Here is a 16745-nt window from a genome sequence, read left to right as displayed (position 1 = left end):
CTAAGGGTCGGTGCTTATGCAGCACGAGCGGTGCGGCCGGGGCCTGCAGAAAGTTTCCGCGGCGGCAGGTGGACGGCAGGCTGGGACCTGTTGCAATTCCTGATCGTTTTGGCCACGTTTCATCAAGCACTTGTGACTGGAGAACTGTCTCGGCCCGCGCGCCCGCAACCACACGGTTTCTTTGGCTGCCTTGGCGCTTACATCCCTACTTCTCCCCCAGCAAGTTTCCCGCACGGTGTTACCGAGCCGCTTCGTGCCCCTTCGCACGGCGGAAGGGTTAAGTCCCGCTGCGCTGAGCGTTTCGGTGCTCGCTGGCTCCTGGCCCAGCGCTCTCTCGGTGCTGGATTGCATCAGAGCGGGCAGGAGCACCTCGCTGCGCTCCCCCTCCGCGCGCTGTACTTGGAGCGCCTTGCCGTTTCCCACGGCATGTTAATTTTTTCCCCTGTGGTCTCCAGGATTTTTTCTCATGTGTTTCTTGGAGGATGTTCTGCCCCGGTCCTCCCACCCAGGTTGAACCAGGGCGCTGCTCCGCTCTGCCTTACACCGGGCGCCTGGAGCCCATCTTGCAGCTCCGGTACACGGCGAGCCCTTGGTCCCGAGGCACTCCCTGCTCGGTGTCCGAACGTCGCTGCGGAGCAGTCCTTCTGTGCGTTACCCAGCGAGCTCGCGGAGCTCCCAGTAAGTGTAGCTGGCGTGGGGCCAGGCAGCACTGCCAAAGTGCCCGTGGGTTCGGCGCTCCGTATGAAAATTTGGATGTGCTTCAGAGCGCGGGGAGCTGGGAGAGCCTGGCTTAGGCAGGAGCTCCCAGGGCTGTGTGGGTGTCCGTTCCCTCGGTTCACACATCAGTGAGTGTCAGGTGGGTCAGCTCAGCCCGTCCCCTCTCCACTTCATGTGGAAGTGACAGGTTTTTGATTTTTTCTTAAAAAGAATGGAAGATTTGGGATTTAACGCCTCCTTTGCTGATGTTGTCAATCTCTTAACAGCTGATGAGAGGAGACGTTGAAATGCTGAGCCAACCTATGGGATAGATTTTAAAGACACTCCTAGGCACCTAAAACAGGGGTTCCTGAACACCTTTACAAATGCGGATTCATGGGACTGACACAGAGCTACATCATAAACTTTTGATGCCCTGGAGCTTCTAGCCAAGACTTGCAGGTAAATGATTGTCCCATGGCTGTAAGCCATTAATCATCGGCAGCATGAAACAAAGAGTGTTCACGTATGGCTACCACTCAGAAATCCTTGTTATTCCCTTGCACACTTGATGCCTTCGGTACATAAAGCCTCGGAGGACGATGACTGGTGTGAGCCCAGGAGGCACTGGTGCCTGGACCCCTGAATATGGGGCTGCCTGGTGGTCACCTCTTTATCTGTTCGAGCATTCCACAGTGGTGAGACACCATTCCTCAAAGCAAAGGCATCCACCTAGGTAGTATGCTTGCTACAGGATAAGCTGACATGTTGTCACCAGAGGTACATTCTGATGCAGGCATCCACCAGGCTCTCATGACCCCCCTATGCAGCCATTCTGGCAGTAAGTCACAGAGCAAAGCTTTGGTGAGTGCTCACACTGCTGGGCTTGGAGGTTGCAGCTCTTGGTGAACCCTCAGTGCATCCCTCTCTTCGATCAGATCATTAGATACACATGCCCATACTCTTGCCACGCGTGCCATTTGATAGTGAGCTGGTGTACAGATTCTGTGGGGTGGGCTTGGTGTTCCTTTAACCTTTAATCAGTATGAAATCAAAAGACCAGGATTCTGATTTTTTTTACACTAGTCAGACCAACTACCTTCCTCATTTCAGGTGTTGCAAAACTTGCTAAATACTTTGGATGAAATTAGTAAGCTGCAAAGCCTGTTGGACGCTCGTGCCTTCTCCAGCTAATTTTCATAGAGGGACAATTCTGGCTGATGACTTTTTCTCATCTGATTTTGTAGTAATTGTCAATCGTATCATCAGGTCTTCTGGTTTGTATCACAAGTGCCTACTGCAATGCTCAACTTTGTGCTAGTGTAAGATAATACGTCTCCATCTGTAGATCAGCTTGACAGCACAGCTTGAGGACCATATGGCCTTGACTCTGACTGCCCACCAGTTTTTCAATATTACCCCCAAGACTCTTTCATTTCCTTTGTCAGATGGGATTATTAGAATTCACTGTTTTGCTCCAAATAAATTTAAAAAGAATTAGTCTTGCCCATTTCCGTTTTTCCCTGACTGGAAGGAGTGCAGCCTTGCAGGAGCACCGCGATGCTTCCCTGTCTGCAGCACTAGGTGTCTGCTCTGTGGAGCCTTCCCGACGAGGATAACAACTTACCCTGAATTTTGCTTTTCAGCAGATTGCCCTTGATTGAAGGAATACAAGATAGAATTGTAATAGCAGCATGGCCACGGTGCCAAAGTGGTGGTTACTTCTGCTTCCTGGCTGTGGCACCGGTTAAGCCCTGTGGGCTTTCTGCTTCTCAGTTACCTTGCTGCAAATTTGGTACAACTGCCTTTCCCTTTCTTCAGCCTTTGTCCCAAATGACTGCAGAGGTCTGGCCAGGATGTGTGCTGTCTTCCTGTGGTGTTGCATAGTGCTCAGCGCAGCGAAGCTTCCCTCTTGATGGATGCCTTAGAGATCCCACATAAGCAATAATTCCTGTTGCTCGTTTACCTCCTCGTCATAATAAACTAGAAAGGTACGTTTATTGAAAGAAAAAAAAAAAAAAAAAAAAGCACAAAACACATACACCACCTGACAGTTTGTTCCTGGCACGTAAACATATTTTGGACATCTATTATATGGGGGAAAAAAATCTGCTCCTGTCTGAATAAAGTGTGGCAGAGGAAGGCCTTGTGAGTGCTGAAATTGAATCATAGCATCACAGAGTTATTAAGATTGGAAAAGACTTGTAAGATCATCCAGTCCAACCATGCCCCCTAACCCACATCCCTCAGTGCCACGAGATGTCCTCCTGCTTCTGCTGAGGGCAAAACTGGGAGCACTAGGATTACCAGTGGCAACTGGTCCATGGGAGACATTTCCAAAATGCAGTGCCAGGCTCACCTGTGCAGAAATGCAGATGTATGGATGAGTACTTCTTTGCAGCTTAGTCTCCACATGTCCGTGCCCTAGAGACAGCAGTTCAGTCTTTCTCTAACCCTAAAAAATTGGTAATGGGAAGAATAGCTTAAGTCACCAAATTAGATGGTGTACATGTAAGTTAAAGAGAACGACATCAAAAGCTCAGTAAGCTTGCACTGGGGCAGTCTCTGCTCCCCTCCATTTCCTGACAGCTTGTCTCTCCTGTGTTAGGAGCTGGGCTCCATGATCCTTACGGATCCCTCCAGCCCAGGATGATTCCATGACCACCACACTGCACCAAGGCTTCTCATGGCCTCCAGGCCCTCCCCGTGCAGCAGGCTGCTGCCCCAAACACTGCGGCTGTCTGCACTGAAATACTTCTCACAGGATCGCTGCGAGGTAGGAAATTACCGCTCTCCTCCTCTTAGAGATGCGAAGCAGATGTGGGCAGAAGCTAATTGACTTAGCTAATGTCACTCTGGAGTCTGTGGCAGAGCAGAGCAATGAGATCAGCCTCCTGCCCCCGTGCCATGTGCCAGAGGACAGCTCGTCTCCAACATTTTTGTAAAGATCTTATTCATTGCCCAGGGAAAATTACAGCCCTGTGCAAATTCAAGGCTGAAGCTTTCAGATCATGGCAACCTGGGATGGGAAATTCAAAGAACGGACTCTCAGATCACTACAACCTCAGAGGGAAGGGATGGCTCTTGCTCAGCTCCAAGTTGTTCTGTGGCAGAAATGTGACAGAGCTCTTGTGATTGCTATGAGGACAAAGCTTATTTCCTCTGGCCAATGCCAGGGATCTATTCATGACATCTGATCAAAGCTCTCACTTAATTTCAGCCTCATTAGAAAATCATCACTTTCACACTAGTAAAAGCAGAGTCTTCTGGAAACTCAATTTCAGCCCAATTCTTCTTTTTTTCCCCAATTAATTTTTAGACTATTCTATTATTTTATATTTAGTATTCAGAACATGCGGAAAGTATTTTAAAAGGAGCTAGGAAGCAAGTAACAAAATAGTAGAGACTGTGAAATTTCAGGTTGCAAATCTGAGACAGGGAATGCCACTCACACAGCTCATGTATACAAGAGTGGGTTTTGATTAAATGTTTCTCCTTATAAGCATTTAGACAGGAAAGGGAGCGCCTTTGCCTTATCCTTACAGCAAATTTATAGACTTTGCTAGAGAGGTTAAACTTTTGTGCTGACTAAACTTTTCCACACCCTCTTTTCTGCAATAAAAATCCACCTCAAATTTTCAGCTCACAACCGAGAAGCAGATGAAGCGATACAGAATGCTTCATATTAAAGCAAGAGAAGTATCCCAAAATACTCTTCTGCACAAAAAAAAAAATAATGATTCTGCCCAAATGTCTGCTTACTCAGGCGGAGCGCTCCGCCTCTTACCAGCTTTTAATATTTCATCACACTGCAAAGCTGGGGCTTTCCCTTGGATGTATCATCAGCTTGAGGTCTGATTGCAAGGTGGATCCTGCCATGAGTCGTGTATTCAGCAGCACCCTCTGACTGCAGCTGAATAAGATGGAGGAATTCAGAGCCTGAAGTGTGACTGAGGGAAGGATCGTCCTGAGCGCAGCTCTGTTGCAGATGACAGGCAAACAGGAACAATATGCTGGATTGACATTTATCTCCCCAAAGGACCTGGTGTGATTGCTGTTTATCAACTTTTCTTTCTAGCTTTGAAGATCATATCTGGAAATTTCCAGGTGCAGCGTACTGGAAGTCCAGTTTTCCAACCTCAGTGCTTGTGGGCTTGATCTTAAAACGGTGTAGAAATCAAGTATTGTCCCCAGCCAGATAATCAAAATGAGCCCACAAACTAAATTGAGCAGAATTTGGTCACTCCAGTCCTTGGCAGTAAAGGCACAGAGGAGGGATATGAGGAGCTGCCCAGCTATGTACATGAAAGCTGGGATTTCCTCATTCAAGTACTTCACTACGAAGTTGGCTGAGTGCAACAGGCAGCTGTGACCTTAGCAGAAGCTCTATTTCCCAGCTGCACCGTACGTGTTCCTCTTAATACCAGCATTTCCTCCACATGAAGCTCAACATCCCAGCTCTGTGCAAAGCCCAGCTTTCAGTGCCCAGCACACACAGAATGTCACAATTGCTGTGGCTGTTTGTGGTGTATCTGGGATGTGACCAGTACCTGGGATGCAGGACTGGGGCAGTGATCTTCCTCCACTCTGTGCAAATCATCCTCATGCTGCAGCACAGGATTCTGCCCAGGAACAGGTCAGGGATATGAGATACATAACCTCCTAGGCTTCAGCAGGAGGTAAATGCTTCCCAGAGTTTTGCTACCCTACTGCAAGATGTGCACTTATTATAAAAATAAACAGAAGCCATCCCCTAATGATTTTTTTTTTCCTTTAATTCATTCTTTCTGCCACCCTCAAACAAAAAAAGAAAGAAAAAAGAAAAAGAAGCCAGCCGGAACTAGCTGTGTTGACAGGTCATTTAAAACCGCTTTTGTAAAAATAGAGTTGTATTTTATGGCTTAATATTTTAGAGGCTGGTGACTGGTTAAACTTCTTTCAGCACCAGCACCTCTTGCTTTGGGCTCCAGCCTTCAAATAAGTCACTGGTTGTCATGATTTACTGTGTATACTAAGGGACAAGTGCAAGATTTTGACAAGAAAAGATATTTGGGTGTTATTTGAGGAGACATGGGGAAAGTCACTTAGCTCAGTGTTTATACAGAATGGCTTTCTTGTTTCAGAGGTCACCTCTGTTAGAATAACAGGTGCAGTCTTCTGAGCACTTCAGACATCAGCTGCGAGGGCATTTGCGCATCAGGGTGAGTAGAGCTTTCCCACTTCAAAATAGTCAGAAATTCAGCGAATATATTTTGTTTAGACTTAACTAAGCTTTCCAGCACAATTCCAGCCAAACACTGCTCTCATTAGAATGCTCAGAGCAATGAATGTGGAAACCCGTTCCTGAAAAATGCACCCCAGCTTTAAAGATAACTGTCCACAAGTGTAAAAGCTGTAAAATGGGTGAGGACCAGGCAATAAACACTGTGCAGACTTTGCTCCAAAGGACAGTCACCCCAGCAGCAAGCGCACAGCCCGCCTCGAAGCTGACCTTCCACAGGCAGGCAGAGCTCACCCACACTTCTGTTTCCCTACCCCACATTTCCTATCCTCAGGTCTTTTTAACAACTGCAGCACGTCGCTTGCCGAGCCCGCGCTGTGCAGGTTCCTGGCCTGGGCTCCTCGCTATCGTATCTGAGCACCTCTCAGTCATGCATGAAGTGATGTGATGGATGTCTGGCTGGGTGATTTGTTCTCCCTTTCCATTCTCTCTCAAGAAGGAGTGTTGGGCCTGCTGTGCTGGGGCTTTGTTGTGTTTTGGTGATGTTTCAGTGCGTGAGATTTGGCTGCGGCTGAGAGGCCGAGGGTGTCACGCACAACCCTCATTCCTCTATCTCCCAAATGAGCTTTGTTGACACGACTTTCACAATTTTTCTGTTATCTGAGCACTGCATTCCTCTGATACCAAGGATACTTGGTGTTGTTGTGTATAATGACATAATGACTAAAAGAATCCAGCTGTATTTTGCCTTCTGCTTTGGGTCTTTAACTCATAGTGGTCAGGCTGAGAGCAGCACAGCCCGCACAGCCCTTGCTGTTTTTTGCTCCTTCTCCTGCACCGTGCAGGGCTGCAGCAGCTCAGGGGCTGCAAGGTGCCTGGTCTGGTTCACTCCAAATAGTTCTGGTACTTTCCAGGATTCACAAATCCAGAAAATCATCATCTGTGTTTTTTCTGTTTTTCTTTCCATGTGATATTAGCAGGAAGCTAGCTTCTTCAAGAGTTGTTTTGTTTTGTTTTCACTAATTTCTGCTTTTATTTTAATTACATGAAGAACACCACAAAAGAGACTGAAAAAAACCACTGTGGCCATCACATTCACATTTGATTTAACCAGCACTCTCCCCATCCTTCAATTCTGAGATGAATACAAAAGGGACAACAGCTTTCCAGGTAGAGCGATGTGATAAAACACACAATTTCTAAAAGCAAGTAAAGAACCCTAAATTATTGCAGCTCACCTTGGTATTCAAAACTCGAAACCTCTACTCAAAATCTCCTAAGACACAAAATGATCTTTACCACAGTTGTACAAGACAGATCCCCGAGCACTCCTGTGGCACTGTACATCCTGTGCCATCTCAGGAGCTGGCTTAGAGCAATCTGAACTGATCAGAATGATGCTGCAAAGAAGGACAGACAAGCTGCAGTGAATGCAGGGCAGGGAGATGAGCCCCTTCTCCTTTCCGGCCCCTTCCCAGACACCCAGGAGCTGGGATCAGCTCCCTGAGGCCAGTCTTGCCCTTCCCTGGTGGAAGGCATATCTGATTTTTAGGCCTGAGCTTTGCATACAACTTAGTCCAGGGCCGGTGGGCTGCTTCCCGCAGCAGGGAATGACTTCTTGGTGAGTAATGGAAATTTCTTTCTACAACAGTGAGAGTTTATGCTGGCCTAAATTATGTGTAAAAATACATCCTAGTGTAAAAGATGCCACTTCGTGCCCAATAAAATCCTTCCCCAGGTTAAGATGTGTGTCAGTAGTTCCAGCTGTATGCAGTGCTTGCCCTGGCTGCTGCATTCCACTCTGGCCGTGTGACGCAGCTGTAAATTCAAGTAGCTGCTTGCATTACCAGTGGGGCACAGCACAGCCAGCATGCAGGCGAGCTGGGATGTACTTCATCATTTTATATGTTGCATCTGAGAGACAAAAGCAGAGAGGCAGAGAGAACCTTGGTGCAGGAGAGCAATTTGTTTCCTTCCTCTGTTTTTCCCATCTCTCAGCAGGGAAAGGGGCAGCGATGGTACCTGAGGAGGCCAAGTGGGGTGAAGCCACGTGCTCAGGGGCTGCAGCTTCAGGTGCATTTGCCACATCCCTTTGGAGCCCATTCCAGTGACTTAATTCTACTGTTCAGTGATTAATTTTATTGTTGTTAAAAACGTGTGCCTTAATTTCTTCCCCGAATTTGTCCAGTTTCATTTTTATTAGCTTTTATTATGCCATTCTAATCTGCTAGAGAGTCCTTTAATATTGAAAGGCTCCAAACTGCCAGAATCCTTACCAGAGCTGGGTTCTTGTTTCAGGAAGCTGCAGCATATGCTCTTTGCAGGAAAACTTTCCATTTCTTTTTTCAGCACTCCTTTTATAAAACCGTCCAAATGCAGGTTTGTTCCCAAACACCATTTCTTTCTGAGGGGTGGTGATGCCACCAAAACATGAGCATTTCCCTGGGGCACTCTCCAGGTGTGGGACTTGGGCACGGTTTGGGCTTTGTGCAGACTGCCCACGTGCTCCAAGTGAAGAAGAGCACACAGCGTTGGCTGGAAGAGCACCTTGGTCTTTTGAATGGCATTGAGTGGTGCCATCGTGGCTCTGCAGATACAGCTGCGTCACGCTGCCATCCAAACCCTCACCTCTCAGCTCCCACCACGAGGCCACGCTCGGCAGTGACAGCCCTGCCGAGAAGGGAGCAATCCTTTCAAAATGTGAAGATGCATCGCCCCTCTGAAAATAATTTGTACGGAGGAAAAACACACATTAGTGGGATTTGTTGTTTGTATAACCCAGGAACAGTTTTAATTAAACGATAAATCTAAGAAGCAATTAGGCAAAAAGGGGTTGAGGCAGAATTGGTATTTTGAGAGAAAGCTGAGATATTGCAGTTTAAAAATCAGGCAGTTTGTGCGTTCAGCAAGTATCTGCTCCAGCACCTGTGGAAACGCCACAGTGTGGTGTTGCATAAATAGATGCCTATCAGGCGAGGAGCTCCATGGGTAGATGTGTAATTATACAACTTAAAAAAAACCATAATATTTATACTGCAGCCAGGATTGGCTTCAATCATGTGCATAATACATTTATTTGGAAACATCCTAATTATGTGTTTACCTGACAGAAGGAGCCATTACAATTACCCTGGCACATAAAGCCATTTTATAAACCTGCCTGCTTATGCCTTTACCCAAGAGACCTACACCAACTGCACGTTTATGATTATTTATATAAATCCATGAAATATATAAATAATAGCATTGTTAAAATACATCATCACAGCATTCTGGACTTCTTTTTCTCTTCCTTCCAGATTCCCATGCAATGCTTTTTTCTCGGAGCTTTGCAGATTAAGAATGCAGCACTCCTTTCTCGCTGCCCCCCCTCACACACACACAGGTTTCCTCTTTTGGGGGGATGTTGCTGAACTCCCGCCATCTCTAAACCTGAGGCACAGAAGCATTTGGGAGAAAAGGAAACAAGCGTAAGGAATTCCAGCAACTTCACCAACAGTTGGAAGGAGGGAGCCAAGTGGATCTCGGGCCTGACAACCTTTGTAATGACTTTCTAAACAGTGCTCACAAAGCTTAAGTAAAGTCTGGTTCCAATCTGGCTTCATCCTATGCTGTCTGTTCTCAACCCTTCTCCTTCTTTTTCTCTTTCTAGAGAGAATACTCCACTCTTACTACAGAATGGCCTGGCAGCCTCAGCCAAACATCGCTTCTCCCTCATTAGCGAGGAAATATTGCTTGTAAATATTTTCAGACACAATGTTTTGTTGAATCCTTCCCTGTAACTCATCCTAATCATTAGCTTACACTTTAGACATTTGTAACTAAAATGTGATCATTTACATTTACTCTTCTTCTAGAGGAATATCTTATTTTAAAATTAAGAAAGAGGGGGAGCCATAGCTCTCCTTTCTGGTTGCATGTCCTGACAGCCTGATTGCACAATCTGTTATAATTATGCCGTGCCCTGCAGACCTTCAGGGAGCCATCTTACACAGTAGAATGACTGCTAATTGCTATGGGTAAAACCTTGAGCCCATCGAACTCAAGAGCAAAATTTCCACTAATTTCATAGAGTGAACTCCTAAGACTATCTTCGGAATGATAAACATCAATATTATTTAACACAGTAACTTAAGTGAAAGGAAAACCAAATCTATCATCAATATTATAGAGAGGCTAATAAACTCAATTTCTTGAATTCTCAAGTTACCTGAAAATTTGAAATCTTTAGGTCATCAGTATTAAAAAAAGCAGGATGTCTTAATTTAAACTGACTGAGCCATTTCCTTCTAACGTAATTTGTTATGCCTCTGCAAAATTTTATGATGGAAAGCTGTATGACATGCCTCTAATTTTTTTATGCCAAGGCAAAATGCAAAATGGCAGGATGGATTTGCTGAAAGGCTTAAACATGTCATCTGGGCTAAGATTTGAGATCCAGAAGAATTTGTGCAAGGAAATCACAAGGGTAAATGGGATGTAAGATGCATCTCAGCCACGCTAGCTGCCTTCCCTTGCTGTGGCTGTGATGGATGGCACTGCACACTGGGGACACTAGGGATGGTCCCTGGTGCCACCACCGCCCAGCTCCCACCTCCTCAAGGAGCTGTGGCCCACCTCCACATTCTCCAGCCACTCCCAGCTCTATGTTTACCTTTCTGACCACTAGAGACTTCTTCGTGTTTCTAGTTTAGCTCTCAGACTCTGAGATATCCAGCCTCTGCTTGGCTCCGTTTCTGATCCCTTTTGTGGCAGTATCCATCTGCCTCAACCCCTGTCTCCTGTAGGGACAACTCTTGTTTGTGTACCTGCATCTATCTTCACCCTTCCCTGACTCCATTTCCAGAGCCAACTAATAAATTTACTAAACTGCACACATCATTCCTCGGTATGATAGAATTGTAGGGAGGATTTGAAAATAATAATAATTAAAAAAAAAAATCAGACCTACAATCAGAAGTGGGAGAAAGCTCTCACCAGCACTGACTCATTTGCATCTTTTTCTCAATTCCATATTTATTTCAAATCATCCTTTCAGTTGGGTTGAGCAGTATTTTTTCATCGCCGGAAGATAATCACAAGCCAAACAAATTTGAGATTCAGTACAGATGAACCCAAGATCCTGACTAATCTTCATCATTTTTTAAAAAGAAGAATCAGTCAGGATGAGACAAGAAAGCCATGCCTAACATAATTAATTTTTAAAACCTTTTTTTTTTGTAAGTGTATTTGGAATGAAAACAATCCTAACAGTAATATTGGTCTATTACTAGAAATGAGGAAATTGTAAAAGCGCAATTTTTTATTAATCATCATCCTCCAACTTTAGAGGAAAAGATAGATGACATTGTCATGTTAAATGATGGTGAGAAATAATTAACTCTCGTTGATCACCGAAGGCATTGCATAGCACCATTTTTAAATCTGTAGCTTAGATAATTTACATCTGAGAATTACATATGGGCCAGCCAGGAAGCTTTCCAGACAATTGGTGTCCACCTTCAGTAAGTTTGGGAGCAAAGTTACAAAACTGATACTGTTTGAGCAGGTGAGGAAACATACAACAAGTAGGCACCCACACCCTGACAGCTCACCACAGCCAAAGAATGGAATGAGTGATGCAGCAATTCAGTGGAGAATTAAAACTGGAAAATATAACTCACCCCCACTGAGTTTATGGAAAATACCAAGCTAATATGACATATCTTTGAATAGCTGACAAGTTCAATTTTAAAAAGTACTAGTCTATTAATATCACCAACAGGAAAGCTTCTAATAGACTAATGCCAAACATGCTCCTTAATAAATCAGAAACATACAAATAAACATGCTAAAAATTAAGCAGATTGGATGGTGGCTCTGTGATGGTTTTGACGGCAGTTTGGCACTGTAATGGTAAATGAGGACTGCGGACTCGAGAGCCCTAAGGGATTGGTCCTGGCCGTGCACAAATTTGAAAGTTTTAACAGCGATGAAAGAAGAAACTATGAATTGTTAATCATAAACTTTGTAGATGACACTAAAAATTGTGGAAATACTGGAATGCAGAAAACCCTGATACCAGATGAAAGGAGACAGTCTGCACCAAAGGCTTGTCTTGGCAAAGTGCCTTCTTCACAGCATGCCCTAAAATAGCATTTGCATTCTCTATCAAAGGCTAAGAATATACCAGAAACCATAAGCTTACAATTAATATTTTTATAATATATATATATGTAGAATGTTAAACAGCTTATAGAAATCTAAGAATGTCTGTTCAGTCACTTGGACCAGACAGAAACGTGCTGGAGTTGCAATACAATGGTGCTTCTCAAAGAAAATTTGCAACCACAAGAATGTGCTTCACTGCCACAAGTGCTCCTGCCCTTCATGAAGTTGTCTAATCTCATTCTAAGCCCATTTATATTCTGCAGCATTTTGTGGCACCAAGATCTACAGTTTTCAATGTGTATGTATTTATGTATGTATATATATTGTGTGGAGAAGTTCTTCCTATTGTTGGTTTTACACCCATGGCCCATTGCAGCTGGGAGCTTGCCAGTTCCTGTGTAGTGAGCAATAGCAAGCAGTTTATCCTTGATCACCTTCCTTACATCGTTTCTGATTTTATGGACTTCTAGTGTATCTCCTGAGTATTATGAGATGCATAATCCTAATCTTTCCTTGCACGGCTGTCATTCCCTGAGCTGCTGCCCCACATCTTGGTGCTGCTGTTTCCAGCTCTGCTCTTTGCTCTTCAGACAGGACATCAGAACTGTGTGCATGGGATGTGGGGTTTTTATGATGACCTCATCTTTTTTTCCTTGTTTTGGTCTGTATTCCTTCCTCAGTTATCTTCGTGCTTTTCTGATCTCTGCCAAACACCAGGATGACATTTCCAGACATTTCTCTGTGATAACCTTGGAATATTCTCTCTGCGGGGTAACAGTTAACACAGCAAAACATGCATTTGAAATTAAATTTGTGTGTTCCTGTTACATCCATTTGCAGATATCTACATTGATTCTAATGACATTTTTTTGTCCATTCATTCTGAACTGTAAGATCCTGCTAATCTCTTCATGGTGAGTTCTCATCCTTTAGCCCTGAATAACTACAATCAACAAATTTCATTAATACCAAAGTTCAATCTCCTTCTTTTCCAAATTTCCAGTGGCTACACTGATAGCATCAGCTTTTATGCTTCTTCCAATACACGTGATCTTTAAGTAAAGAAGGAAGGCAAATGAAGAAAAGGAAAGGCACCTGTACTGGCTGCACTCCGCAAGAGGTATCAGAGTGGATTAGAAGGGCGATGTGGTGATTGCTTCTGCTCTGTTTTCCACTCTTCTGAATATTTCCTAAGACTAGATTCATTTTTAGACCAATCACAGAATGATTAAGGTTGGAAAAGACCACGAAGATTATCTAGTTCAACCATCTACCCACCACCAATACTGTCCTCTAACCACATCTCTCAGTGCCGCATCTCCACATTCCATGAACATCTCCAGAAATGGTGACCCCACCACCTCCCTGGGCATCCTGTGCCAGCACATCACCACTCCTTTGGAGAAGAAATTTTTCCTAATATCCAACCTGATATTACATTGATATGATATTATAGTTGTTCCTGTATCCAACCTCAGCGTAAGGCCATCACCTCCCATCCTATCGCTGTTAGCAGGGAGAAGAGGCTGACCCCCACCTCACCACAACCTCCTCTCTAGGTGTTGTAGAGAAGATAAGACCTTCTCTGAGCCTTCTCCTCTCCAGACTGAACAATTCCAGCTCTCTCAGCCATTCCCCATGAGACTCATGTAGACCCTTCACAACTCCACTGCCCTTCTCTGGAAACGCTTCAGGGCCTCGATATCTTTATGGCAGTAAAGAACTCAGAACTGAACTCAACACCCAAGCTGCAGCCTCACCAGTGCTGAACACAGAGGGACAATGCTGAGTGGTGAGGCACTGCTTTCAGGAAACATTCTGACTCCTCAACCCCCTTCCTGATGCTCGCAGCTCATGCAGAGGCCCTGGTTTTATATATAATGTTAAGGTTATTTTTTTCCCTGTGTATGATCTTGAAACTACAAATACTGAATTTCATCTCTGCCATTTTAAAATTCACCCACTCGGCATTATGTGATCATCCTCTACTCTTCGCAATTAGCTTTAGATCTGTGTGGCTTCATTTCAGCAACTTGAATGTTTTTGTATCATCCCCAGGCTGTGTCATCTCACCACTCACCCTCTACTTCCAGATTTCTGTAAAGACATCTCAAGAAACCTGTGTGCCCACAATGGAGCTAGGGAACCCAGCAAGTTGTATTTGCCAGTCTGCTGAGGGTAGGTGGATGGTGAGGGAAGAAAGTGTTGCCAGTTTCTTGTACTGGGGAAAAGGTCCCTCCAACTGGCAGGGCCCCACAGTGTGCTCACCAGCAGCAGTGGCTGTCACCCCACAGCCACCCTTCCAGGTGACAAACAGCAAGGAGTCATTTGCTCGACAATCCAGACTGCTGTGTATAGCACAGGACCAAGCAAACAATATTTGTTTTAGTATGAGCAATAGTAAACTCATTTATCTGAAATGAAAGAAGGCTGGCTACCAACAGGGAACAAGAACTTTTGAAGCACTTTCTCTCAGAAGGACTCATGGGTCTTGGCTGGGAACTGCTTGCAAAGGAGCTGCCAGCCTGGAGCAAGGCCAGAAAGGCTTGTGGAGCTCTGGGTGGAGAAAGAGAGAACCCAAGTGCTGTCCAGAAGATCCCACTGCCTCTGTACTTGGTGTGGTGTGCCATGCCCACTTTGTAATCATACACAATATCATAGAATTGTTACTGTTGGAAAAGACCACTAAAATCATCAAGTCCAACCATCAGCCATGTATTTACATGCAATATAAAGCTTTACTTGTTTTTCTGCAAGTACATCTTATATAAAGCTTTACTATTTCCTTTGATAGAGGAATTTCTTCTGATTGCATTTCCTAGCTTCTGAGCAGTGGACTCACCTATACCTCAGAAGAGCTCAAGGAGGGAAGACAAGATATCAGCAGGGTGAACAACAAGCAACAGTGAGCTACAGCCTGCTGAGGTGAACAGAACTTCCAGCAGATCACCACAGGGCTAATACTTATGCAGAGTGTTAATTAACATCTATAGTAATGACTGCAATGGCGCATTAATAGCACCATGAATGCAGCTCATCCCAAAGTTGAGGGTGTTGTAGATGCCTGCAAGGAAGGATAAATAATACAGAAGGGCTGCAAGCCTCAGCAATATAGACAGGAAACACCACAGTAAGTACACCCTGGAAGGACAAGTGTTATTTCAAGACTCACTCAGTTCATGGGCAAATGGAATCCTACCTGTCACTTATTCCTGTCCGGTATTCCAAAAGGAGTCTGTTCCAGCCGGTCAGGAGCTCATGTTTCTAACGTAGATATGGTCAGGGTTCCTGCTAGAGGGTTCTGAGTCTTTCAAGGAGCCTTGATGAGAGGCAGCTGCGGGGACATGGGCTGCTAAGCACCATGAGTACACACTGCCTGCACAGCTGTGGGTGCATGGGTTTCCTGGGAGTCCCCTTGGGTACTTTTCTGCATATGTGAGCAGCAACATTTAGCAACCTGTCCTTCATATCTCAAAGCTGTGGGCTGACACCGCAGGATGCACATGTGTTAGCATAGTGTTGCTTCTGGTGTTGTGGCCAAAGGAGGAACAAGAAGCAATCCACCAAAACAGCAGCAGTGTCACAGCAGAGAGATATGTAGAAGAGAGAAATGAAACTCTTTGGTGTTGGGTCTATGAAACCGTAGGAGGTCTGGATGATATGTGAGGATGAAAACAGAAATTTGGGGCTGAAATCAAACTGAAGAAACCTTCATTAACAATAATGATGTGTTTCCCACAGTGATACCGATATAATGAGGGACACATCCCCAGCATCAGCAGTGGAAAGGAGGTGATGCCTTTGGGAACACTGCACAGGAATGAGTGGGGTTAGTCCCCAAGGAGCCTGGGATGGGCCTGTGCCAGCCAGCTGCCCCTGGGACCCTGGCATGAGGCTGGGGCTGACTCAGGCTCTGACCGCAGGTTCTCCAGGGGATTCTGCAGATGTTGCCTTCTGAACTGCCTCTTCACCACTATGTGGCAGCACTGGATTTGTCCTCACGGACGCACTAGCCAGAACTTATTTTTGGATTTATGGATGTAGTGGTGGGACCCTGGCATCCAAAGGACTGCTGTGGCCAGGCTGCAGGGATTGATGGCAACGTGGCCTGGGGTGGCCATGCAGCACATGGCTGTAGCTCCCCATGCTCCTCCTGGCTCTTGATGCTGAGGCATCAGCTCTGCTCAGAGCTGTTAAACTGCAAGATTATGCGGTATTAGCTCAGCTCTCACCTGCTCGCCTCCATCTCACTACTTTCCAGATATCTGAGCTATTTCACTCTCCACGGTTACAGGCTGCTGTGTCTTGGTGCACTCAGCCCATGACAAAAATATTTCCAGGCTGCTTTGGATGCATCCCCGTCTGCCCTAGGTGCCCACTGGTGACACTGGCATAAATGGCATTAATTCTTTCTCCATTTTATGAAACTTTAAATGCAGGTGTTGGTCCTATCTCCTGTGGTAATGCCACTAAAATTGTTCCCAATTTTGAAGTTTCATTTTTCTGGCTACTCTCTGAGACTCTGACTCATCAACCAATTTCTATCCTACACTGAATTCTGTATAACTACCAAGTTTTCATCCAGTTGTTAAGAAAACTTTGTTATAACATGACAAGAAGAACTCTGAGGAGATGGGCCATGCAGGACACTAACTGTAATGCCTTCTCAGAAAGGGAA

The 16745-nt window shown here is 45.1% G+C and overlaps 1 long non-coding RNA gene across 1 annotated transcript; it reads right to left on the bottom strand.

The window, feature by feature from the left end:
* Positions 1-7562: 7562 nt before the first annotated feature.
* On the bottom strand, positions 7563-16335 carry LOC109369346. Its single transcript, XR_004160828.1, has 2 exons — positions 15267-16335; positions 7563-8636 (listed from the first exon to the last, which is right to left on the bottom strand). It is a non-coding gene; the product is annotated as an uncharacterized LOC109369346 (long non-coding RNA).
* Positions 16336-16745: the final 410 nt, after the last annotated feature.

This window comes from Meleagris gallopavo, chromosome 10 (assembly GCF_000146605.3).
Source record: "Meleagris gallopavo isolate NT-WF06-2002-E0010 breed Aviagen turkey brand Nicholas breeding stock chromosome 10, Turkey_5.1, whole genome shotgun sequence".
NCBI classification, from domain to species: domain Eukaryota; kingdom Metazoa; phylum Chordata; class Aves; order Galliformes; family Phasianidae; genus Meleagris; species Meleagris gallopavo.
This window is presented reverse-complemented; position numbering and strand designations above follow the sequence as displayed.